The following is a 25,341-nucleotide window of genomic DNA, read 5'->3' as shown; positions in this document are numbered from 1 at the left end:
TTTCTTTGGGTGGGGCAATGAGGGTTAAGTGACTTGCCCAGGGTCACACAGCTAGTAAGTGTCAAGTGTCTGAGGCTGGATTTGAACTCAGGTCCTCCTGAATCCAGGGCCGGTGCTTTATCCACTGTGCCACCTAGCTGCCCTTCCATTTTTTCTTCTACCTCTCTCATTTGGTTTTTAAAAGCCTTTTTGAGCTCTTCAAAGAAGGCTTTTTGGCCTTAAAGATCATCTTTGCACTTGAGTCTTCACTTGTAGGCATTTTGACAAACTCATCTGAGTTTGAGTTTTGATCTTCCCTTTTACCAAAGAAGCTGTCAATGGTAAGGGTCCTCATGTTGTAGCCTATTTTTAGACTTATAAAGTTGAAGTCTTCTCCTGGGGCACAGGGATCACTGTTGCAAGCTTCTTACTGCTCTCAGCTGCTTCACTCTCAGCTGTGTTGAGCTGTGCTGAGCCACCCTCCCCTTTTACCCAGATGAAACAAACCTTTCCTGAAGTCTTCTAAATTATTTCAAGTAGGAGGATTGTGTCTCTCTGTTTTTTGTAGGTTCTGTAGTTCCAGAATCTGTTTAGAGGCTTGATTTAATGTTGTTTTTGACAGAAACATGGGAAAGCTCAGGCAATTTCCTGGCTTCTCTCTACCATTTTTCACCAATCTATCCTCAATTCACCTACCTCAATATTCCTAAAGCACAGAGGTAACCATGTCACTGTCATGCTCAATAAAGTCTAGTGGCTCCCTAGTACCCCAAGGATCTAATTCAACCTCTTAGAGGCCTTTTAGAGACTTTTATGACTAGGCTCCATACTTCTTTCCCAGGTTTATTGTATAGTACTTTATCTCACCTACTCTACAATTCAGCCAAATTGGCCTTCTTGCTGTCTTAGGTGTACGGTCCCTACTAACTGTTGTACAAACTGTCCCCCATGCCTGGAATGCCTTCTGCACCCCCCCACCCTGCTTAAAATTCCTTTCTGATTTTGATGTTCAATACAAGTAACCTTTCCTACATGAGGACTGTCAAGATTTCCTCAGCTGCTAGTGACATGCTTCTCCCCCCCAAATTACCTTGTTTTCTCTTCTTTCCAAATTCCTTTGAAACACCAATGTTTTATTTTCTAAAATCACCTATCATATCTATATCTAGCTACCTATATGTGTCATATATACATATTCCAATATTTTCAGAACTTCCCTGCCTAATTCTAGCCAGCCACACATGCTAGTTCAACACTTGGGGCATTTGAGAATGACAAAACTTCCAGATGCTACAGGTGAGCCATGGAGCCTTGGGGATGATGAAGAAATCACCTTATTGCCCATTCTGAAAGAAGAGCCACTGATTCAGTAGACCTCTAAAAAGTAGTGACCTGCTGCTCCTGGCTGTCTCTTTCTTCCTGGTTTCAGAGCATGCGAATATCTTTGGAGCCTCTTGCTGGGGCTGTTTGTCCTTCATACTTGAAGAGAACCAATGGCATCACTATGTCATTATACAAGTACACTGTCAAGGTACAGTGTGTTCAACTGTGACTGCTCAGTCCAATACAAGCTCAGAAGGCTCTATCACAGGTGGGGTACAAGAAATCTGCTTGAACATTTGGAATGGAGGTATCTCCAGGTTTGCACATCTCACATTTCCTTTGTGCTACTATGATTATGCTTTATGTATAGTACTCTATGAGCTTTTGCTACAGGGATGGGGGCAGGGTTTGGTCACCTGGGCTATACCCCAGCCTTGTGGTTACTTTTTTTATGTGCCAGCTAGCTAGAGCCAAGGGACTCAACTAGATGATCTTTGTACTGCTTCTTTAGCTTTGTCTTTGCCTGATTATGGGTGGTCAAATAGAAGCCTTGAAATAGATGTGTCTAATTTTGGAGAAAACTTCATGAGTATAAGAAGTTAAAGATCCTAGGGCCATTGGTCAGAACTGGCAGGAAGCAAGGAGAGTTTCTACATCAGAGAGGTTAACCACAGACTAAAGGCTGAGACTAAGCGCTGGTCTGATTTTCCAGAAGACATGGATATGGAATTGTTTGAACAGTGCAGAACAGAGGTGAAATGTAGTGATGCCTATTCATCATTTCCTCAAGCTGTTTCATGTTTCAGTGTTTCAACTTTCTGGCTGAGTATAATGTAATCAGAACTGTTAGTTATTTTGTTTATTTGACTTTCTGTCAATGTACACTAAGGATAACAGTAGTTACAAGACATTGAACATTGCTTTAGGTCTTTCTGTCAATGTAAGCCTTTGTGTTTAGAAAATAAATACTTGTCCCATACCTGATTCATAGAGTACATTGGGGACCTTTCTATTCCTCCTATTTTAGGGAGTGCTTAGACATGAGCCAAATATAAGTTTTAAATAATCTTTTCTCCTGGAGCATCAAGGTGGAGGGTATAATGAGAAAAGGAGCTGAACATTTCTCATTAAAAGCCAGGCTTCCCCAGAACCAGATCTGTGTATGCCTGGGTCTAGTGCAAAGGAGCCTCTTACTGGAGAGGAAGAGGGAGCCATACCTCAGCCCCCTTTATACATTTGGTGGTTATTCTGATGAGTAACCATAAAAGTTATGTGAATATATGTAGGTATACATATATGTAAATATGTAGGTATACATTTATGTAAATATACACACAACATACAAATAGTACACCTGCATTGATATCCCCATCTTTATATCTACATCTATATCATCTATCTCTATTGTTAATATGAATATATGGATCTCCTGAATTTGACGGAGGTACCTTATTATGCAAAAGTATTTTTACGAAACCCTGGGTTAATAGGAGCAAAATGTCCTTCAATGGAACCCAGGTAGTTAGCAGATAAAAGGGCCTACCTAGGGGCAGCTAAGTGGTGCAGTGGATAGAGCACTGGCCCTGGATTCAGGAGGACCTGAGTTCAAATCCGGCCTCAGACACTTGACACTTACTAGCTGTGTGACCCTGGGCAAGTCACTTAACCCCAATTGCCTCACTAAAAAACAAAAACAAAAACAAAAGAGCCTACCTAGTGACTTCTTTTCCCTCAGGATAGTAAGTCTCTATCTTATGGTGACATCTGAGCATCCTCATCCTAGCTAAACCCTTTTGCTTTTTTGGAATCCTGTAATCTTATCCTGATGCTTCAATATTTCCTCCATACTGGTTATAACTGAAATTGTTAAACTGCCTTTGCTTCTGTATCATAGTATTGAAACTGACAATGCCTTGTAATCGGGTGGACAAAAAACCCAACATATATACCTTCAGAAAATGGGGAGTCTCCACATGATCATGTATTATATATTTCTTCTTGGGACAAAATATTAAATTAATATTATGTTTTTTCTGTCTGTCTCTGACCTGTTTTGTAGAAGGGCAGGTATCATATTCTCTAATCTGGTTAGTAGGAGATTAAGTCTCTTATCTAGTTTGTCTTGTAGGAGATATTATAAGATAATTTCTCTGATCTGTTTATTAAATTTGTAGGAGAGATTAAACATTATTTCTCTGGGCTATTTGTAGGAGAGACGCAGATAAAAAAACTATATTTTAATATTCAACAATTTACATACACACGTATAAAGTAAATAAATGTAAGTATATATGGATACATATACATGTGTGGGTACATGTATATACATACATACATACATGTGTGTTCCTAATACTGTTAGAGTGACTATGATCATATGTAGAGGCTTCACAAAGTCCAATGGAAAGAAAATTGGCCTGGAATCAGGGGGATTTAGGTTCTGGTTTCAGCTCTGCCAAATTTGGCATGTGACCTTGGTAAAGGTCTCCCCCTAAAATGTACTAGGAGGGATTCACCAATGGGAGAAGGAGGCAGACTTGAAAAATGGGCAATGTTCCAGGGTAAGAAGGCCCCATGTGCTAAGGAAAGTTTCCATGTGAGACTGCCACTGAGGCAAAGTATTGAAAGTCAGCAGCATAGCCTGGAGGGGGAGATTTCAGATTCATTGAACCAATCAAGAAGACATCCCATCCTTCCTGTCAGATACTTTGGGGTCATTAGATTAGAAGTGTGTCGGGAAAATTTTTTAAGTCCGACGGAAGAATGAAAATAACAAAGCTTCCAGGCTGAAGCAAATAGGTTTATTGAGAGAGGGTTAGTCCCCCAACAAAACCAATAGGTTTATTGAGAAGGTTTTAGCCTCCCAATAAATCTGGTCATCCAGGCATTGGGCCTGAAAGACCCAGAATTACAAAATTCATGGGTTTATATACCCTTCCAAAGTTATACTTGTACAGTATTATATCATTAGTTACACTTCTAAAATTAAAATATATTCTTAGGAAATATAAGGAACTACCTAAATGACTATAAATGTCAGCATTATGATAAGAATAGGGTGGATCATTGTTAGGCCACTGGTCAACATCGTGAACTCTTATAGGCACTCGTGATTATTAAAATATAGTATTGCTGACTACTAGATCTTGTGATATTACCTAATGCTTGTCATTGGAAAATTAGAAAATATGGGAAAAGACTTAACCTTTTAACCTTATGCAATCTATATGAAATAGAATAAATCACAATTTTTTTAGTTAATATATTGATTATTATCTTAATCAAATCACTTATAACTATAGTAAATCTCTTATAACTAAGGGGTGGGGAAAATCTCACTCACAAGTGATGAAGCAGATGACAAAGGTAGAACCATTTGAAAACTTCAACAGGGTAGAGGGACCTTTAAGAAAGAGATCTGGGAGCCACTCCTTCAGGGCTTAGGGCCTGACAGCTGAAGTTGATAAGAGAGATACTGACACAGCTGAATTTCTTGAATCCCAAGAGCTGATTCTAAACAAAATTGTTGAATCGATAAAGTTTGTCCTCCCTAATACTATACCCCTCACTTTTGGTGAACTTTAAAAGTATTATAGCTGCTTTGAAAGACAAGACTGTCATGTCCCAATCTCTCCCTCCGTGCAACCAAGAACAGATAAACAAAACAAACAAAAAAACCTAAATAACACATCATTGATAGTGTATGCCTCATTCTGTACCTGTAGGCCACCACTTCTCTACCCTAGAGGAGGGAGGTACATTTGGTCAGCAGTCCTCTGGATTCCACTGGTAATCACATCCACCTCAGTTTGGATGTCTCTCAGTGTTGTTTTCTTTTACATTATTCTGCTTGTTGTCTAAATTGTTCCCTTGGTTCTACATACTTTGCAGTGCATGGGTTTATACAAATCTTTCCATGTTTCTCTGAATTCTTCATACTCATAATTTCTCATTGCTATTAATATTCCATTGCATTTTTACACCTTACTTTTGATCAGCCATTCCCCAAACAATGGACACCCACTTATTTTTTCAGGTTTTTGCTACTCTAAAAATGTTTCTATAAATGTCTTGTGCAGCCTTCTTCCTGGACTCCTTCTCTTGTCAATCAATCAATAACTCCATTCAGCAAGCATTTATTTACTAAAACCCAGGAACTGTCTAAAGTTATCTCTCCTGTATCCCATTACCTCAGAGATTCCTCAGTTTATTGGTTGGTTAACAAATTTGATGAACTAAAGTGATACCATGTTCATAGGTACAAGAATTTTAAGATGTTATCTCAACCAGACAACATAGTGTAGTACCCCTCACAGGTTGACTCCCCAGGTATTGGCTACAATGTTTGGCTATTCTGTTGGGTGGCTACTCTGTTAGAGCTCACAAACCCCTCACAAACCAGTATACTTCCTATTAATGACCAACCAGTACACTCAATTAGTTCAAAACCATTTATTCGGGGCAGCTAGATGGCGCAGTGGATAGAGCGCTGGCCCTGGATTCAGGAGTACCTGAGTCCAAATCCAGCCTCAGACACTTAACACTTACTAGCTGTGTGACCCTGGGCAAGTCACTTAACCCCAATTGCCTTACTAAAAAACAAAACAAAACAAAACACCCAAAACCATTTATTAAGATGGTATAGTTAAAAAAAAAGATGGTGTGGTAAGAACAAAAATTGCTAAACATATCCCACCCAAAAGCCTGGGATGCATTCTCCATAAATACTTAGAGTTTCTATTGGAAGCATGGGCTTAAACTTAGACATAGGCACATACAGAGTACAATGGCAATGAGGCTTAGGATACTTGTGTGACAAAGGTAACTCACAACTCCTGGTACTGAAGGGCTTGTACTGGCAGAGATCCTTATGTAGCATCTCTGCCAGGCAGCCCAGTTGTCTAGGTTTCCAGAGCCCATACCTGGCTCTCTTCTCTGCTGTGAGAGGATGCTCTCCTTGAAACTGCTCCCTCCCTTGAGCAGCCGTCTCTCTGTGTCTATATCTGGCTAGTATGTGTCTTTGCTCCTTGTTGGATACAATATCTCTTGTGGTCCCTGCCTTCTAAAGTGGTTGTTGTTCTCAAATTAGATAATACAGTTAGGTGCTTTACAAAATGTTAAGGGCGGCACAAATATTAGTTGTCATTATTGTTTCAATTATTTCCCTCTATTAGAATGTAAGACCCCTGAAGGCAGGGACCATCTTTGTTTCTGTTGTTGTTGTTTGTTTGCATGCCCAGGGTTTGGCAGTGCTTGGCATGAGTTGAGTGTTTAAATGTTTTTTCATTCATTCATCCATTCACTTTCCTTTTTTTTCTGATTATGTTCATGAACTCTTAGAAATAAGGAGAACTGGGTTTGAATGATGACTCTAGACTTTTTTGTATCAATCACTTTCTGATCCTGCTCTCCACAGAGACTTAGTGTATGAAGAGGGGAGAATGAGCCCCCTGGTTGGGGTTGGGGGGTGTATTTGTACTTCTGTCCTTGCTACACGTTCTTAGTAAATATCCCTTATTAAAAGCTAATTGAGGGGCAGCTAGGTGGTGCAGTGGATAGAGCAACAGCCCTGGATTCAGGAGGGCCTGAGTTCAAATCTGGCCTCAGACACTTGACACTTACTAACTGTGTGACCCTGGGAAAGTCACTTAACCCTCACTGCCCCACAAAAAATAAATAAATTTTAAAACGCTAATTGAGGGGCAGCTAGGTAGTGCAGTGGATAGAGCACTGGCCCCGGATTCAGGAGGACCTGAGTTCAAATCTAGCTTCAGATACTTGACACTTATTAGCTGTGTGACCCTGGGCAAGTCACTTAACATAGATTGCCTCAAAAAAAGCTAATCGATAGCACCTAGTCAATTTATATTGGAGGAGCACAGTGGATGAGAGTTTATGAGTGATAGGAACCCCAGTTCCTCATGGTTGGTCCTCTGAGGGGAGCAGTAGTCAGTTGCCTTTTGGGGACCAAACCTGCCAATGTGAGTGTGAATTGGAAGAGTGCTCAATATTTCAATCATTTTGCAGACCTTGAAGCACAAGATAGATGTCAGTTATTGCTGCTGATTCGTCCTGATGGTGTGGTATCTCTTCTTTGAGCCTCAGTTTCTTCATCTGTAAAACAGAAATCTGACTACTCCCTCCTCTCTTAGGATTTCTGTGGGGAAGGCACCTTAGAGCCTCAGATGGAAATGCTGGTTATTGTGGCAGAGCTGCCAGTTCTGGGGAGGAAGGTGGTGGGTTGGGAGTGAAGTCTAAGCAGACAGCAGCCTGAGGAACAGACACCCAGACTAAGGGATGCCTGCTGCTGCCACTTCAGCTGCCAAGACAACAAAGCTCTGGAAAGCTTGTCATTGTGGGGAGCTTGAGGGGACATTGGAGGAGGGGAAGGGGAGAGGGAGAGAATGAGAGAGGCCAAGAGAAGGGAGGGAAGGAAGGAAGAGACAGAAAGGGGGAAAGAGGGAGAAAGGGAAGGCGGGAAAGAGAGAAGTAGGAGGAAAGAGAGGAAGAGAGAATGAGAGAGACAAAGAAAGAGAGAATGAGAGAGCACTGCCTGTGCTTAGCTATCACTGGCAGAAGGAAGACCCCTGTTCTCTGTTTTACAGCCTCATGCCCGGAGTAGACCTTTCCAAGTCAAAGCAGGCTAGGGCTGTGTGTCAGGGCCTTGAACCCATCACAGACGTGGGAAGCTGGGATCCAGGTCAGCCTGAAAACTCCATCAGACTCATTATAAGGACTTTTGTAGTTTCTGTGTCTAGTTCTACTCCTCTGCCCTACCCCCTTCCCTAGAATTGGGACTTGAAATAAACAGCCAGTTTCCTGTGCTATGGAAGGAGGGATTATTCACAAATGGTGTGAAAGGAACAGAATGTGGCCCTTAAAATTGGACATTCATCAGGCCTCTTGAGAAACATCAGAACCTTTGGGAAAGTCAGTACGGAGGTGGGATAGCAGAGGACCATACCCTGGCCTGGCCACCCATCAGCTGTGTGACCCTCTCTGGGCCTCAGTGTACATATCCTGGTGGAACATAGCAACAACAATAGGAGTAACTACAGATGTGACTCAGCTTTGGTCCTTAAACGCAGGCTTCCAACGCTTAAGGCAGTAAGCCCATTTTAACTCACAGAAAGGAAGGCTTAAGCCTCCCAGGAGACAACAGAGGCAGGGCCTTGGGTTAGGGGCAACAAGGGAAGAATGTCAGCAAGGTGTCGAGAGTGCCCTGGTCTTCGGGCCACGGCAGCAGGAAGAAAGCCCATCAATGGTGCTGTTTGGGAAGACGACCCTTTGCGTTGGGCATGGCCATGTTCTAGATCTAGAGAGGGTCAGGCTTTAGAAAGCATTTGGTCCCACTCCCTCATTTGAACAATCAGGGAAGTAAGGCTCAGTCCTATTCTAAGGCCTAGTTCTTTGACTTGTCCTATAGTAACTTAGAGTAGTGAGACATGGAACTCGGTTCCTCAGATTCCAAACCCAGTGGTTTCCCCATCAGGTCCTCATGGCCTATGAGAGCTGTGCAGTAGCAAAAATGTTGGACTTGGAGTCAGAGGATCTGAGTTCAAAACTTAACTCTGGGGGGCAGCTAGGTGGTATAGTAGATAAAACACCAACCCTGGATTCAGGAGGACCCGAGTTCAAATCCAGCCTCAGACACTTGACATTTACTAGCTGTGTGACCCTGGGCAAGTCACTTAACCTCCATTGCCCCGCCCCCCCAAAATTAATTAAGTAATTTTAAAACAAAACAAAACAAAACTTAACTCTGGTATTTACTAGCTGTGTGACCTTGGGTAAGTCACAACCTCTTCGAGCCTCTGATTCCTCTTTTGCAAATGAGGGAGTTGGAGTAGATGGCTTTTTTGATCTCTTCAATCTCTAAATCAATGTTGTTGTTGTTCAGCTGTCTTCAACTCTTTGTGACCCCATTTGGAGTTTTCTTGACAGAGATCCTGGAGCAGTTTGCCATTTCCTTCTCCTGCTCATTTTACAGATGAGAAAACAGAGACAAACAAGGTGAAGTGACTTGCCCAGGGTGACACAGCTAGGAAGTGTCTGAGGCCGGATTTGAACTCAGTTCTTCCTGACCCTAGACCTGGCACTCTATCCACTGTGCCACCTGAGCTCGCTGAGCTTGCCTGCCACCCCAGAGATGAGGCAGGCAGAGGGCCATGGGTTTTATCAGAAGGTGTTTGGAATCTCACTTGTACACACCTGAGTGGTTTCTCATCTCTCTCATCATTGAGAGAGAAGCAGGTGATGTTGGCCGACTGCAAAGCTACCGTGGACATTTCCAGCAAAGGATACAGACATTTTTAGATGTTTTCAGAAAACCACAGGGAGGGGCCCAGAACCGCAGTAGCCTGAAGCCGGAGAGGTTGGGTCCAAAATACCAGAGAAGTTCTCTGGACTTTCCCACAATTACCTCTGGGAGCCTTGGAACCAAAACCCCTCTAGAACTGTGAACTCCCTGCCCCCCCCCCCATCCCACACACCATCTATTTCCTCCAGCGCCTCATTGCCAGCTGCTGCTTTTCTTTATGGGAAAAGCTCCTTGTTTTATGATTCCCTTCTCCCTCTTGGATACAAACTACATCAGTGCCTGGCCAAAGGACAACTTTTAAGAGGAGTCAAATGAGAAAACTAATTTCATCATTTGTCATTTCCTTTGCTCAGAAATCTCTCTCACCAAAAGTTAGCCACTGCTGGAGGGGTGATACAACTTGGACTTTTCAGCTTTGTCAGAATAGCTTTATTAATCAGTCAGTCAACAAACATTTAGTAAGCACTCACTGTGTGCCAAGCACTATGTTAAGTGCTGAGGATTCAGAGAAAGCTCTCTTTCCCTCCCACACCCCAAACCTCCAACCACAGAGTTCCCTTCTCAAGAGCCTGCAGTTATTGTTCTTGCTATCACCTCACTCTCTTCATCTTTGTTCTTTTGTTTGTTTGTTTGTTTGACAGAGATCAAATATAAATAGATTTGGAAGAAGTTGCTCTTCTTCTATGGAAGAATACTTTTATCTTCAATCAATCCATCACTATAAACATTTAATAAGCACCTACTATGTTCCAGGCATATACTAAGTTCTGGGAATAGAAAGGAGGCAAAAGACAGTCCCTACCCTCAAAGAGCTCACAATCTAATGGGAGAGTCAACAAAGAAATATGTACAAACAAGCTATATACAGAATAAATAGGAAATAATGAACAAAGGGAAGAAACTAGAATTAAAAGAGGTTGGGAAAGACTTTTGTTCAGTTGTGTTGATTCTTTGTGACCCCACTTGGGGTTTTCTTGGCAGAGATGCTGAAGTGGTTTGCCATTTCCTTCTCCAGCGCACAGATGTGGAAACTGAGACCAGTGGGGTGACGTGACTTGCCCAGGGTCACACAGTTAGTAAGTGTCCAGAGCTATACTGCAGGCCCAGCTCTCTATATAGTGGGTCACCTAGCCACTCTTTGGGAAAGGTGAGAAGACCGCTTTTCTGTAACTGAATAAAAGTATTGTGTTATTCTCACTGATATCAGCAACAGTGACAATAATAACTGACCTGTACATAGCAATTTGAGGGTTGCAAAGCATTGCATATCCATTGTTCACCTGGGGCTCACAGTAGTCCTTTGAGGTAGGCACTACACACATTATCATTAACCCTGTTTTACAGATGAGAAGAGGATAAGATCAGTTAAGTTATCTGCCCAAGATCACACAGCCAGCAATTATCAGAGACAGGTTCCTGACGCCATGCCCCACACAAAACTGGAAAGGATAACTTCTTTTAAATGTGCAGCTCATGAAGGTTCACTCACAATGGCAGAGGGGAGATTTAAAACCAAAGACCTCCTACTCCATCCCAACATCTAATCAGCCACAATTGCCTCTCCAAGGTCCCTTCTAGCTTGGTAATTATCTCCAATTTATCCTGCCCATATCTTGTTTATACAAAGTTGTTTGTACATCATCTCACTCATCAGACTGTGAATTCCTGGAGGGCAGGGACAGTGTTTTTTGCCTTGCTTTGTATCCACAGTATTTAGAGCCTGGCGCATAGTAGGTGCTTAATAAATGCTTATTAACTATTAGTATAATTCAAGAATTAAGATTGGGTCTTTCCCGGCTGTTGACTCTCTCTCTTAAATCTGGGACTTATCCTTTCCAGGATTTTGTCTTTAAAAAGACAAAAAAGACCCCAAACCACAAAACAACCAAATGGGCAGTTTCAGGAGATAGTGAATCCTTCCTTACTAAAAGCCTCCAAGCAAAGAGTAGAGGAACAACTGTGAGGCCTGCGGCAGAAGGGATTCTGGTTCAGTTCTAGTTTGGGCAGCTATCTTATTGGCAATAACAAGAACGGCTAACATTTATACAGCACCTATTATAGGCCATGCACTATGCTAAACTTGATCCACTCGATTCTCACCACCCAAGGAGGTATTACTATCATTATCCCCATTTTAGAGGTGAGGAAGCTGAGGCAAGAAGAGGTTAAATAACTTGCCTCTTAAGTCTCTAAGGCTGGGTTTGAACTCAAGTCTTCCCGACTCCAGGTCTGGCACTTTATCCACTGGGTCACTTCCTTGCTTTAACTCCTGGTCCCTGCCCAAAGTCACTGGGATAATCTCATGAGAATCCCAAGAACTTGCATAAAGCTCCCTGACTTTTCCCATAGAAATCTGACCGATGGCTCCTAGGATAGGAGCTCCTTGAAGTTTATTTTTGGTTTGCCTATCTTTCCATCTCTCCCAGGCCCTGGCACAGTGCACATTGTACACATTAAATTACTTTGTGGAGGGGCGGCTAGGTGGTGCAGTGGATAAAGCACCGGCCCTGGAGTCAGGAGTACCTGAGTTCAAATCCGGCCTCAGACACTTAACACTTACTAGCTGTGTGACCCTGGGCAAGTCACTTAACCCCAATTGCCTCACTAAAAAACAAAACAAAACAAAACAAAAACCCAAAACAAACAAAATTACCTTGTGGAGTGGTGAGATTTTTAAAAATGGCTGCATTTAATGGAGGAGCCCAACCTGAGTCATTTCACTTGTGGGATTTGGCTAACACTGTCTAGTAAATCATTTTTATAAAGAGGGTCAGGCAATGTCATGCTTCTAAGACTATAGGCTTTTAGTTTTAGTTTCCACAAAGAAACTGTTGATTACTGAATTATTAAAGTTTTTATTTTCTCTCCCTCCCTTTTCTCCACCTTGGAGAGAAAAGTGAAAAAGAAAAACAGAACTCTTATAACAAACATTTATAGTTAAACTATGTCCAAAAAGGTATGGTTGCTTCTTATATCAATTCCATCTGTTGCCTCTCTGTCAGGAGGGGAGTGTCATCCTTTATCATCAGTCCTTTGGAATCATGGCTGGTTATTGTGGTGATTAGAGTTCTTAAGTCTTTCAAAGCTGTTTGTCTTTATGAAATTACTATAATATTAATTGTTTTCTTGGTTGTGCTCACTTCACTTTGCATCAGTTCATAGAAGTCTCCCCAAGTTTCTCTGCAGCCATCTCCTTCATCACTTCTTATTCACACTAGTGTTCCATTATTTTTATACACCAACATTTGTCCAGGTATTTCCCAGTTGTTTCCATTTCTTTGCATGCTCAAAAAGAGCTGATATATTTTTGTACATATGGGTCCTTTCCCTCTTTGTTCTTTTTGAGGGCCTAGTAATAATATTTCTGGGTGAAAGGATAGGCGCAGTTTAGGAACTTCGGGGATGATAGTTCCAAATTGCTGTCCAGAATGGCTGGACCAGTTTGGTGCTCTATTGATTAATGAATTGATTAATAAATTGATGTCAACCTAGGTGGAAAGTCTCTTATGGGGACTTCACCAGAAGGAAGAGGGATCTCCAGGAGAGATCTCTTCGGGGAAGTCTCTTTTAGAGAGGTTTCCTTGGTTTTCCAGGAGGAAAATCTCCCTTGAAACTTGACCTGCCCAGATTATATCAAACTCTTGTTACTTCTCCTAGTTCAGTGTGGGGCATCCCTGAGTCCTTTGGCATCTCCATACTAAGGCATCTTGATGGCATAGGTGGAGACTATGGATTTCATAGGGAGGAAGGATGAGGCTTCATTTGGGTGAACCTGATTGGTCATCTATCTCTGATGTCACCGTGAGAGAGATTCAAGATTTTGGTCAGTTGGTGACCACTCCCAGCATGGGGCAAGGGAGTTCCCAGAAATGGAGGATTCTGAAGAAGAAATAGATGTCTAGAACAGAGGCACCTCATGGCAAATGAGCCTCATGGAATTCAGAAAGATATTTTCTGGATTTCTACATACATACTAACAGATTTTTAGGGAAACCACAAGAAAGATGTTGTGCTCACACACCCAACCCAAAACGAGACATCTCTCTTGGGCCCCTGCCTGACTTTTCTCTTCTCCTTGCTTTGATGCTGTGGTTGTGCCCTTACTTTCAAGTCTTTTTTTCAAGAAAATTCATTCCTTTATTTGTTATGTCCTTTTGACTCCTGATGTCTGCAGTGCCTTCTTTCAAGATGACTTATAGAGGGAATAAAGGGGAAAAGGGTCATACTTCATTGTAGGGAAAGATGCAAAGAGTCAGCACTTCATTTTCCAACTTGCTATACACACCATGTTATCATCAGGGCAGAGGGCAGCACAGACTAGAGACAGGAAGAGTGTTTTCACAAAAAGAGTAGGGTGTATTGTAGAAGTGTGAGATGAAGGGGTAAATATTTTTACAGGGGTGGGGGAGTATTTCCATCTTTTAGAGCCATGTTTGCTATTATTTGCAAACATATTAATTGAATGAATGGGTTGATTAAAGACTTCTCTAATACATTTGTGTATAGAGATATTGGCATCTACACGTATATGTGTATGTGTAAGTATCACTCCACTCATATGGCCCCCACCCTGGTTCTGACTTCTATCATTTCTCACTTGGACTACTCTAAAAGTCTCCTCTTTGTGTCCCTGCCTCTAATTTTTTCCTGCTCTCAGAAATCTGACTGTTGCTAAAAGCTGCTCCATTGCAAAGGACCCTGTTATTGTCCCAGCAAAAACTCTCAGGGGCTCCATGTTGCCTCTAGGATATAAAGAAAACTGTAGCTTGGAATCCAAAGCTCTTCATGATTTAGTTCAAACCTAACCAGCTTGATTCTATCTTGTTTCCATTGACACACTTTGCATTCCAGCCCCTTGGACTACTGGCCAGTCTTGAAAAGAGCATGTTTTCTGCTGCCCGGCTGTTTCTGTCAGTTGTGCCTGTATCCAAGGTCATCCCCCATGCCTGGAATATGCAATCCTTCTCTATCTTTCAAGGCTCACCTCAGGGGTCTCTGCAAAACTTTCCCTGAGAAAGATAGTGGACAGATAGAATAATGGAAAGAATGCTGGTCCTGGACTCAGGAGAAAATCAGTATCTCTGAGCCCCAACTTCCTCATACCACAAAACAGGGATAATTATGCCCCCAATCCTTAACTCATTGGGTTGTTTTAAGGAGTAAATGAAAAAATATATGTAAAGTGCTGCTGCCTAAAGCTTTGCCTGCCACAGAAATGGCAGCTGATCCCTCCCATCTGGAAGGGGTCTCTCTCCTCCCAGTTTCCTCCCATGCCTTGTCTATATCTCTCTTTGTGCCCATTATACCTTGCTCTACATACATCATACATATCATTGTATGTGACATAACCTCCCTAGGGAGTTGGATTCAGAGCAAGTGCTCCTAGGTTAAGACCAAGCTCAGCCACTTACTGCTGATACAACTGGGCAAGTCACTGAAGGTCTCGGAGCTTCTGCCTCCTCAACTTGAAAATGAGGCTGGAGTAGACAGCCTCCGAGGTCCTTTCCAACTCCAAATGACTTTCTCCCCCCACCCCCAACACCAGGAGAATGTGAGCTCCTTGAAAGCAGGAAATGGATTTTTCTTTTTCTTTTTATCTTTCCATCCCCATCACCTATCAGAGTGTCTGGCTCATAATGGACATTCAATAATAAACATGGGTTGAACTGAGGTGACTATCTATTAAGCAAGATCAAGGCCATTTGGAGGAGAGGCAGCCCTGATGTAGTAGAACTCTGTTGGATTCTGACTTAAGAAGACCTGTATTCAAATCCTCCTTTTGTTCATTTACTAGCAATGTGACCTAGGCCTCATCACATCACCTCCATCAGCCTCAGTTTACTCATCTGTACAGTGGGGACGATTATAGCATCTCCTTGTCAGGGTTGTTGAGGATCAAATGAGATAATATGGATGAAGTGCTTTGCAATCCCTAAAGAGTCACAGCTATATATTACTGTTTGCTTTTTTCCTATATTTTCTTTTTTTTAAAAATTTTTTTGCAGGGCAATGGGGATTAAATGATCTGCCCACGATCACACAGCTAGTGTCAAGTGTCGGAGGCTGGATTTGAACTCAGGTCCTCCTGAATCCAGGGTTGATGCTTTATCCACTAGGCCACCTAGCTGCCCCCTTACACATTTTCTTAAGACAGATTCTCCTTTTCACTCTAGTTTCTGCTTTGTCTTTGAATAAGCCTTAGCTCCAGCCTCTTAAGATGATTCTATAGACTGGAGAATAAAAACAAAAACACCTCACCCCCCCCCCCAACAAATCCAGAGGGAGATGAGTGGGAGACAAGGTTCTGAATCAGGTGCTTAATGAAAAAGGTTTTTGTTTCTCTTGGCCTCTGGGAGTATAAGGTGGTGAAATGGATTGTTCAGCAGGAGCTCTGGGCACCTTTCTGAGTCCCCAGCCAGGCCATAGACAGAGGGGCAGAAGAAGGGGCAATGGGTCAGAGTTCTTTCTACTCAGGTTTCAGTGACATCATAGCCCCCAAGTTCAGTTGTGTTTGCCTTGTTTGGGAACAGGGCCGATGGGGGCTGTCTGCTGAGCTGACCACAGCATCGTGGTTTCCCAAGGTTCCAGAGGAGGCTGTGGCCAGAGGTCATTCCACTCTGGCTACTATGGACAATAGACAATTAAAAGTGGCAACCCCATGACTGGCTGAGGGAGTGGACTGGGGATGGGCCAAGCTGTTTTTTCTTCCAGATGGACTATTACCAGTTCAAACTCAACCCATTCTTTTGGGATTTGGGAGAGCTTGGTGACTTTTGGACATTTATCCCTTCCTGACTCCTGGTTGGGTGGCAAAGGCAAAGAATAGGATTGGGCTCAAATGCTACTTCAATCACTTACTAGTTATGTGACCATGGCCAAGCCTCAGTTTCTCTATTTACCAAATGGGGATAGCAATGGCTTCAGTACCTCCCTCCCAGGCTTGTTGGGAATCCAGGTCTCATTACATGGTATTGTGGTGGATCATATGAGTTAGAGCTAGAAGGAGCCTCTTAAAATTATCTAGTCTAACTCCCTCATTATTTTCTCTCTCTCTCTCTCTCTCTCTCTCTCTCTCTCTCTCTCTCTCTCTCACACACACACACACACACACACACACACACACACACAGATATGTATGTTTCTCTCCACTGATAGAATGCAATCCCCTTGAAGGCAATGATAGCTTCATTTTTGTCTGCAGGAGCTGGCATTATGATGAGCTCATAGGAGGCACTGAAGAAATGTTTGTTGACTGATTTTACAGATAAGGAAATTGAGACCCAGAGAAGGCCACTGAGGAAGCAGGCCTGGGATGCAATCTCTGATTCTCAGATTCCAAATCTAGGAGTCTTCCATTCGATCTCACTACCTCTCCTAGGTCCTCAGGTTCCTGGAGCACTTGCTTGGGGAGGTGATTAAGGAGGGGTCAGATAGGAAGGGCCGGTGGCATGAGCAGGTGGCCTTTCCCATCTCCACACCCCAGAGTCCCTTTGGCAGGTGGTCCTCTTGATGTAGCATGGGGATGGGGGCAGAGGCACAGGAGAGCCCATCCAGACCCCCTAGTGGTCAGCAGTCTCTCCTTCGGATCATCTTGTGTGTACTTCTCTGCTCACACACTGTATCCTGCTCACTCCCAGTAGAACGTAAGCTTCTAGGGTAGAAACTGTTGACCCCTTCGGGCATTGTATGCCCACTGCCTAGCACAAGGTCTTGTGTATTCTAAGAGCTTAATAAATGCTTGTTGGATTGGATTGGAAGAGTGACTCATGAGTGCTGCCACACACTGACCTCAGTACCTTCCTTACAGAGGAGAATCAGGCTAAGTAGAACAGATGGCCCAAGGCCCAACATCCTTCTCACAGAGTTTAGAGATGGAAGGGACATCAATCGCCATCTATGCCGCCATCCTCCCCAGAACCCCCTTCACAATTGCCCATCTGGATTCTTTGTCTGAAGACTTCCAATAAGGAAAGCCTATTGCTTCCTGTGGCAGCCTATGCCACCCATGGAGGACCCTGGTTAGGAAGCCTTTTCCTTCTCTAAAGGTCAGATTTGCATCTCTGGACCCCCTTGCTCCTGGTTCTTTACTCTAGGGCCAAGCAGAACAAGTGGATCCCTCCTACATGGGACAGATCTTCAAATACTGGAAGTTATTATGTTTCCCCCGAGTTTTCTCTTTGCCAGGATAAGCATCCCAGCTCCTTCAGCCGATTGATCCTCTGTGTCATGAGCTCAAGGCCCTTCACTGTCTCAGTTGTCTTCCTCTGGACATTCTTTTGTTTATCAATGTCCTTCATAATATGTGATGCCACAACTGGCCACCATATACCAATCCTCATTGCCTCAGGAAAAATGGAAGAGACCTCCAGAGTCTTCTAAGAGAGAAGCATCCCACGCAGAGCAAAATAGCCTAAGCTTTACTTTTATGATGAAAACAAAATGGGTGCCCATAAAGTGGGAAATGGCTAATGCCAAGGTGGTCTGACCCAGCTGGAGGACAGGTACACTATCATCTCCTTATTCCCAGAGGTTCCACCCAGGAGCAGTTTTGGCCATGCCCCCTTTGATTCACACTGAGCTTGGAGTCAAACAAAACCTTGAGATTATTTCTTTCAGGAAACAAGACTCTCTGCCATACTCCCATCTTGTATTTGAGAAGTTGATTTCTTTTTTATTTTAAGTGAGGCATTTGGGGTTAAGTGACTTGCCCAGGGTCACACAGCTAGTAAGTGTTAAGTGTCTGAGGCCGGATTTGAACTCAGGTCCTCCTGACTCCAGGGCCGGTGCTCTATCCACTGCGCCACCTAGCTACCCCTGAGAAGTTGATTTCTTAAACCCACTTAAAAGGCTTTACATTTGTCTCTAATGAGGTTCACTTTAGTGATTCAGCTCAATGCCCTCAGACCTGTCAAGACCCTTGTGGAGCCTAACTCTGTCATCCAGTGTTTAGATATCCCCCCAGCTTTGCCCCATTTTCTAATTAAGCAAATTGGAGCAAGGCATTTTTGTGTTTAGGCAAAGTTAATTCAGAGAGGGTAGCACCTAGGCCCTTTTGGGCATTCACTGAATTTTTAAACTAATGGACTGATTTCAGCATTAAAGAGGGAGAAAGTTGCCAGCAGCTGCAGCAAAGTGATTCTGACATCATGTCAGGGCTGGACAAGCATTGTTTGTGTAAGAACAATAGGGGTGCTTTGGGAAGGGGGCAGGGGCAGTGCTTGGAACAATGCCCTCCAGTGTCTGGCAGGGGCCCATCCTAGTTGTGTGTCTGTAGGCGCCTGTTGGTAGAACTTTTCCTGATAATAGAAGGCATATTCAGGATTTCTCCATAGTGAGACAACAGCTCATACAGTGTTAAATTCATCCCAGAGATCAGATGGAAAACCAGCTGCATAGTGATTGAGTGTGATCATCCAGGGACAATGCGATGGGAAGATCACTGGTCAGATAGTCTAGTCCCAGGTCCTATTTCTGTCTCCCTCACTAACTAGCTATATGATCATGAGCAAATCCTTCCACCTTTTTCAAATCTCTCAGTTTCCTTACCTATAGAATGAAAAACTTGAACCAGATGCCCTCTAAAGCTTTGTTCCTATAATATGGGTAGGTGGCAGCTCCACAGTATTAGAGGTGTGCGTTGCCCTTAGAAGCATGTGTCCTGACCATGAATATTCCCTACATATATGTCACACCATATGTGTCCCAGAGGTATGGGAGTGTCTCAACCTTCTCACTAAGGGCATATGTATTCGTGGCATATGTTCCATGTTTATGGAGGTTTTTATTGCTACTTTTCTCATGACATCATTAAATATCTTTGCTTTGAACTAATTGTGTCCTCTGACTGATTAGTAAAAGTAAACACATTGGTGGGGGCTCATGAACTATAATTTTGAGAGGATGTACCTGAAACCTGGAACAGATTGTCCGGGGTTCCCATGTGCAAGCATGAGTATGTCCCCAGGTGTTAACACCTGTTGTGATCCCACAAAAGTACAGCCATTAAGGTACCCCAACCTGAGGTCAGCAACCAGCTGACCTCCTCTAAAAGCATTTTTTAACCATAGCAGCATCTTGAGCTCACCTACACCCCCATGAAAGGCACAATTATCTGACCTATGCATAATGACCAGTCCCTTAGCTCATGGCAGAAATAGGTTATGAAAAGCTTTTTCTATCCAGGTAAATCATTCCAGGATGAGGCTTCTATGTCTTCAGGAGGCAGGAGGAAGGAATAAGTGTTTACATGGTACCTACTATGTGCCAAGTACTTTATGAATTTGACCTCATTTGATGTTTACAACAACCCTATTATTATTATTCCCATTTTACAATTAAGGAAACTGAGGCAAATAGAGGTTAAGTGACTTGCCCAAGGTCAAACAGCTAGTATGTGTATCACATCACTACCTGCCTAGTAGAGGCCCTTGGGAAGGCACCCATATTCATATTTTATCACCCAGTGGTCAAGAAATATTTTCTAATGACCAACTCAAATTTCTTGTGGGTCTAATTGAATCCCATTTCCTTTTGTTGGGTTCACTTTAAATAAGGAGGGAATGTGGTCAGTTACTTCCTCATGAAAACTCTGTCTTTAATCAAAGATAATAATTGTCACCTTTTGGCTTTCTCTTCTCTGACCCTCCCCTAAAATTACTTTGTATTTACTTGGAATTTTGTTTATATTTTTCCCCTGATAGAAGGCGATCTCCTTGAAGGCAAAGACGATCTAATTTTTCTTTATATCTCTGGCACTTTGCCTGATATCAGACGTACAGTAGACACTTAAAAAAGACTAGCAGACTGACTGATAGGGCCATCCCAGGGACAGCTCTCTCCTCCCCCAATTCAGTTAGGAAAGGGTAGAAGGTAAAGGCTAAGCAACGTGTCCCTCCTCCCATCCTTCGCTGATTTGGGACTTTCCAGCTTCCCCACACACTGTATAGCACTCACCGAGTGTCAAGTGAATAACACATACTACAGAAGAAAGACAAAAGGGCCTTTTTACTCACTGACAAACAATAAATTGAGAGCATTGTCTTTGCCAGCAGCTGCTCAGCTTGAGTTTCCAATCTGCAGACTCTTCCTCAGTACTCTTGGGCTACAGTGACAGGCACCCCCAGCTTACTGCCACTCCTGAATAGAATCCTACGGAGCAGCAGCATCCCCTCATCATGGCTTTGGGTGCCCTCTGGCAGAAGCCCTCCCTCTGCTCCTCTGAAGGCTAGGTCTCAAAAGCTTCCTTGGGAATCGTCTTTCTTGTGCTTGCCAAGCAAAGGGGAGTTGGTTCCAGTTCTATGGAAACTGGCATATGGGGGTGGGTTTGAGATTGATGCTGGCCCTCCCAACGAGGTTTCCTACTTTGCTTTTCAGGAAGGTATGTGTTCTAAGGGTGTTAGTTTCCAGGAGTGGGGATGGTTTTGTGTCCAACAATTTGAGCATCCACACTTGCTCACCCACTTGTCCCTTTTACAGGGCTGATAATGGGATGGAGACAATAGAATTGGCCGTGGCCAGAAGCCATTCGGTCAAAAAGTATGATTTATTCATGGTATAACTTATTTATTTATTTGTTTGTTTGTTTATTTGTTTGTTTATTTATTTATTCATTTATTTATTTATTTATTTATTTTTGTGGGACAATGAGGGTTAAGTGACTTGCCCAGGGTCACAAAGTTAGTGTCAAGGGCCTGAGGTGGGATTTGAACTCAGGTCCTCCTGAATCCATGGCTGGTCCTTTATCCACTTCACCACCTAGCTACCCCTCATGCCATAACTTTTGAGCAACGAAATGCTCATTCTCTGGGTGAGATACTTGAGATAACATTTAATATCTGTGGCTTGTTGTGATACTTAGATTTGGGGTGACACTAAAATGTAAATATAGGCCATTTAGTCCAATCTTCTAATTTTACAGATAAAGAAACTGAGGCACAGAGATGGGAAGTAATTTGTTCAAGGTTACACGGTGAATCTAGGATTCAAACTCAGGACCTTTGACTCTTTCTAGTCTTCTTTCCACTATACCTTATGGTCTAATGTGGTCCAACTCCTTTCATTGATTTTTTTATGGATGAGGAAACTCCAGAATCCCTTGTCAGAGGTCACCCAGGTAGTAAGTAGAAGAGGTAAAATGAGTTCTTTAACACAGGTCCTGTGCTCTTTTCACTGGACAACATTGCCTCGTATAATCCAAACCTTTTCAACTTTTCTTTTTTTACAGATGAGGAAACTGAGGCCACAAGAGCTTAATTCTTGAGATTTAGGTGCTAATAGGATATTTGGATAGATATAAACTATAGGCAGGTAGGGGGACAAGTCCAGAGTCAAAGAAAAGACCCGGAGGTTAGACATTTGGTATTCAGGTCCTGGGAAGTGATAGAGAGAGAGCCTGGGAATGAATAAGGTCACAAAGGGAGAGAGGACACACACACACACACACACAGAGAAGGACCAAGGACAGAACTTCCTATTGTCTACTATGGGCTTGGGGGGGGGGGTGGAGAGAAGAAAAAGGAAAAAAAAAAACAGGAAGGCCCTGATCTGAGACTCCTTCAGTTTTCCCCTCTCCCCTCACTCCCTAGTCCATATCTACCTTCCTATAGACCTGGGAGTACCCTCAAACCTCATGTGGCTCTTCATCCTCAGGATGTCTCGGGAGTTCTGTGATAAATACTCCAAGAATTCCATGAGGGAAGAAAATGAAAAGAGGAGTCACCAACACCATTTCTTACTACATATCTGAAATGGAAGCTCCCAGTCACCCACCCTTACAATGGAGCAGAGAAAGGGTGTGGCAAATCCAAACAAGCAGATTATGAAATCAATCTCTTTCTCTCTCTCTCTCTCTCTCTCTCTCTCTCTCTCTCTCTCACACACACACACACACACACACACTCTTGCACCCTTTTGGTCTCTTTACCCCATAGATTGCCATAGATTGATCTTCTCAGATATATTTGTTTTAGACCACAATTTTTCTTTTCCCTAAAGAGACCCCCAACAAGGAGCAAGGAATCCAAGGAAGCTCTGGAGATGGCTTAGATGTGTGCTTGAGTGGGGAAGGGCAATAAGTTTGGGACTGAACATGTGCTGGGGACCATCCATTTCTTTCTTTTTTCCTTTTTGGACCAGACCTCCGATGTCAACAGGATGCATCATTCTTCCTAAAGAATCCCCTTCTCCCAATGCAGATTGGTATCAGCTCTGGAGTTTATGACCCAAAAGAGTTGTCTTGGGATGCTGGGAGGCTGGGTGACTTGTCCAGGCACACCCATAGCTGGCTCCCAAGCCCCTCACTTACTTGATCTTTTTTTTTTCTTTCTTTCTTTTTTTTTTTTTGGTGAGGCAGTTGGTGTTAAATGACTTGCCCAGAGTCACACAGCTAGTAAGTGTAAAGTGTATGAGACCGGATTTGAACTCAGGTACTCCTGACTCCAGGGCCGGTGCTCTATCCACTGCGCCACCTAGCTGCCCCATTACTTAATCTTTTTAAAGATTCATCATTCCATTGCTATGGGTTTTCCCTGAACTGATAAAGATGGCAGTCCCTCCACACATTGACAAATGGCTTCCTGGTCAAAATCATCATTCCCCAGCAGCCAACAATTTGGTGAAGTCTCTCCCCACCCAGTGAGGGTGGTTCTCAGACCACAGATGTATTGTCAGTCCCTTGGCCTGAAGTCTTTTAGAAACAACAGTGACTGGGGCAGCCAGGTGGCCCAGTGGATAAAACACTGGCCTTGGATTCAGGAGGACCTGAGTTCAAATCCTACCTCAGACATTTGACACCACTTACTACCTGTGTGACTCTGGGCAAGTCACTTAACCCCAACTACCTCACCAAAAAAAAGAAAGAAAGAAAGAAACAACAGTGACTGTCATCCCACAGTGAACCTCCAGAGGAGACTGTAGGGATGAGAGACTCTCCGATGTGGACACTTGCGAGTTCACAGGATTTAGGGTTGGAAGGACCCTTTAGACACCACAGCTCCAGAGCTGAAAGGGAACTCAGAAGATCCTCAACCCAATCCCTTCATTTAATAAGCTGAGGAAACAGATCCAGGGTCTCTGAGTCAGGATTCAAAGCCGGACCTTCCTGGTTCCAAATTCAGCATTGTGTCCACGGGTACAACCCTGCTACAATCTGAACCAAGGTCCTCCAGCTAGCTCCCTATGATTTTGCCTTGAATAAAGAGAGTTCATCAAGAACATTTTGGAGAAGATCTCAGTTCATGACAACAACAAGTTATTGTTGCTATTGTTGTTCAGTCACGTCCAGTTTTTTGTGACCCCCCTATGAGGTTTTCTTGGCAAAGATATTGGAATAGTTTGCCATTTCCTTCTCCAGTGGATTAAGGCAAACAGAGGTTAAGTGATTTGCTCATGAGTGCCTAAGTCCAGATTTGAACTCAAGTCTTCCCCACTCCAGGCCCAGCTCTCTTATTCACTAAACCACCTGGTTGTCTCCTTTGGACAGCTAGGTGACACAGTGGATAGAACAAAGGCTCTGGTGTCAGAAGGACCTGAGTTCAAATCCAGCCTCAGACACTTGACACTTACTAGTTGTGTGACCCTGGGAAAGTCACTTAACCCCAATTGCCTTAAAAACATCCAGGGCCATCTCCAGTCATCCTGATGTATATCTTGCCACTGAACCTAGATGGCTCTGGAGGAGAGAGTGAGGCTGGTGACTTTGAACAGCCCCACCTCACTTAAATCCAATTCACTGCAAGTCAAGACATCACCTAGATGTCATGGTCCTCTGAAAGAATAATAGTTTCCTCCAATATTTTTTTTTGTTTTTTGCAGGGCAATGAGGGTTAAGTGACTTGCCCAGGGTCACACAGCTAGTGTCAAGATTTGATTTTCCAGATTTGAACTCAGGTCCTCTTGAATCCAGGATGCTTTATCCACTGCACCACCTAGCTGCCCCCTCCTCCAATAATGATGATAACAATCACCATAACAACAGCTCTTCCTGTAGCATCTTAAGGTTTGAAAGGCACTTTCTTGATAACCCCATGTGTTAGTCAATGGCCATTTGACATATGAGGAAAGGGTCTGGTGCAGGATTTGAATTGAGGTCCAAGTGCAGCACATTTTCCACTACATCATTTAGGAAGAGAGGCAATGGCAATCCTGAAGATTTAGTGGCAGTGAGATGAACTGGGAGGAAGCTGAAGTGTTGAGTATCCAATCTCAGGCTCTGGGGCTTCCCGATGTCCAGTGGGGAGGCTTGGTGACATACCTGGTGCTTCAGTAATTCCCTTGGCCCTTCCAGCACATCTTTTATTGTAAAAAAAAAAATTATCTGCAAATTTGGAAGTAAAAGCCTGCTCAACGCTTGGAACCTTCCACAGTGGCCCCTAAGCTTTGGGTGATGAGGCAGTAGCAATTGAGTAATCTCCCCTGGGGACAGAAAGGCTGATTTGGCAGCGGCAGGAAGTGCTGAGCAAGGAGGTAGAGGCCACATGGCCGCAGTCATTGCAACTAATTGAACCAAACCTAGGTAAGAGACAGGATCTGGTCAGGTGAGTCCATAGTACAAGGCTCTCATTGTGTTAGCAGCCACTCAGTTATTTCAGCCAACCTGTTAGCCCAGTTCCTCCAACAGCTTTCCAGTCTCCCTGGAGAAAAGACAGGCAGGTCTGAAAAATGCCGATCAGCTATCATCTTGGTGAGTCCGAAAGTCCGGCTGATTGGTCTTCAAGCAAAGT

This window comes from Dromiciops gliroides, chromosome 5 (assembly GCF_019393635.1).
Source record: "Dromiciops gliroides isolate mDroGli1 chromosome 5, mDroGli1.pri, whole genome shotgun sequence".
Classification (NCBI taxonomy): Eukaryota; Metazoa; Chordata; class Mammalia; order Microbiotheria; family Microbiotheriidae; genus Dromiciops; species Dromiciops gliroides.
The sequence above is the reverse complement of the archived record's forward strand: the minus strand, read 5'-3'. Positions refer to the sequence as shown.